The 2,564-nt window shown below is 31.2% G+C and overlaps 1 pseudogene; it reads right to left on the minus strand.

Moving 5' to 3' along the window:
- Positions 1-1,419: 1,419 nt before the first annotated feature.
- Positions 1,420-2,232, minus strand: LOC116420109 (annotated as a pseudogene).
- Between the last annotated feature and the right edge of the window lie 332 nt (positions 2,233-2,564).

Below are 2,564 nucleotides of genomic sequence, written 5' to 3' on the forward strand. Positions count from 1 at the left end.
GAATGCGTAAACAAGTGAAAATAACAACAAAAAAGTAGGTTCACAGCAACAATAAATATATTTTTGAATGTGACAGTATAATATTCCCATTTATTCAAATTTCAAAAAGCAAGATGGTACATTTCTAAAATATCCCAAAACAAAACTTTCCCACCAAATCTCTATTTTTTTTATTCAGAACGGTTCATGCGAAGTATTTTAATCAATATTGGAAAAAATTACCCATGCATATGTTTTAAACAAAGAGCTTTAATTAAAAAAAAAAAAGTATTCCTCACACCATTTTTGTCTCCCTTGTCTTTCTGCCATTGTTTTTTTCTCTGTCTCTTTCCATCTTTCCTCCCTCCTTCTCTTTCTTTCTCTTTTACCTCTCTATATTTAAACCGGAAAAACATGGTTAATGTTTAATTCAGTCATTTGTATTAAATTTTAATCTCATGAAAATCTTGTTTTACATTTTTTCAATTTAAATATTCTTCAACAAATGGGAACAGGAAAAATGCAACAATTATTAACTTGTATAATAAAAATGATGGAGGGTAAATGCTACACATAAAAATCTATATTATCCATATGTTTTGATTTAAAAACTGAAAGTGAAATGTTCAGATAATTAGAAATTTAAAGAATAAAATTTTTAATACAAAAGAACTGGTTTACATAATTAAAACAATATGTCACAGAAGGTCCCATTTCTAAATACTTTACAAATGAGGATCAGTTAGTATTTTTTAATATAGGCAAGTAAAAACATTTTGGAAATTTAACAAAAGTTGATTGCTTAGATACTTGCTTTTGGAAGGCCCTAAAGAATGTTACCCCTGGTGAGTTGGAACATTCCTAAATTGGAAAAGGTTCAATTTCTTTTATATCTTCTTGAATAAATGAAATCAAAGGTCGTAAAACCATATTCTGTAACATGAACAATAGGGATGATTTGGTGATATTAAGCAGGAAATCGAGAATTAAGAGATTAAATAGTTTTTGTTATTTTATAATTACCAGTATTGATATTTATTCAATTCTTATTTATCATCCAACTTTATGATGAACCCATGGTTTCCAACATAAGAATGGGCTAAAGAAAAATATTTTCTCATGATTGATTGCCCATTATAAAAACATCTGTCACAGAGAAAAAGATTCAATCTACTCTCCATAATTTAGTTTTTCTACTTTTGCTTATGGATATTATTTTTTTTACATGTATCCAGGCAACTCAAATAATTGTTGTAGAGAAAATTTAGAACTTAGAATATTTAAAATTCAGGTCATTGTCTCTCTCTAAAATTCTGTGATTGTGTGCATGTTACTAATAAAAAAAATAACTTAATACCTAAGTACCTTAAGATGATTTCATTGCACTTTTATATTCTTAGACTCTCTTCATGGTCTCCATGCCAAAATTAGATGTTGATGTTAAAAACTTAGTTTGTTTCTCAGTTATCCCAGAGCCTCCTTCACATCTTTGTTTCTTAAACTGTAGATCAAGGGGTTTAACATGGGAACGACAAGGGTATAAAACAAGGAGGTCATTTTGTCTTCGTCTAGTGAACGGGTTTTTCTGAAGTACATAAAAAGGACAGACCCTGGAAAATAGTAAAAACAGTTAAGGAGAGCAGGGAAAAAGGCTTTACTTCTGCCTTCAGTTGAGTGGATCTTCAACACAGACAAAAATATGTAACAGTATGAGATGAGGACTCCTGAAATGGTGACCGTTTCAATGAAGCCAAAAATGATGAAGAGCATCAGCTCATTGATATAGGTATCAGAACAAGAGAGTGATAAAAGAGGAGGGATATCACAGAAGGAATGGTTAATCTTATTGGACCTGCAAAAATTCAGTGTGAACATTAAGATAGTATCGATCAGAGCATCTATAAACCCCACCATGTAGACATGAATTAAGAATAAAACCGACTAGACGTATTTATGTATAAAAGAGGGATTGTTTGGGGAAGGATCAAAGGTCACTTAATAAAACAATCAGAATTCCAAAGAAAGAATAGAAGAAAGTTGGAACCCAGTGAAGGAAATGGTTTATCTTTGGCCAAGAAATCCACCCATCTTGGGGCCAAGGCTGAGGGGGCAGATACGGAAGGACATGTGACTAAGGAAGAAGTACATCAGATGCAGTTGGGAGTCTATTCTGTTAAGATGATCATCCCAAGATTTCCTAAAAATGACCAAATAAATGATAAGGCAGGGCAAAAACATAATTTTAATCGTCATTGTTCCCCTGAAGATAATTCATTGTGTTTTTGCTTTTTTATCATCCCTGCTTTGTTTTTTTTTCTGTTATTTTGAAAAAGAATCCAGACAAATAGAAGATTTTACTCTTTTGCAAAGCTGATGGACGTAGGACTTTTAGAATTCTTCTCATCTGCCAGATGGATAAAACAGGTTTTGTCCATTGCTGGTTAATTCAAATAAATATGTCAATTTACCTTCGCAGATAATGATTCGGAACATTCTGAAAGAACCGGTTGAAATTTCCTAGTTTAATATTTCTTTTAAAATTTAAAAATATTCCATTTGTAACATGAATTGGATAGAAGAAAATT

The sequence above is a fragment of the Sarcophilus harrisii genome, chromosome 6, assembly GCF_902635505.1.
Source record: "Sarcophilus harrisii chromosome 6, mSarHar1.11, whole genome shotgun sequence".
In the NCBI taxonomy this organism is placed as follows: domain Eukaryota; kingdom Metazoa; phylum Chordata; class Mammalia; order Dasyuromorphia; family Dasyuridae; genus Sarcophilus; species Sarcophilus harrisii.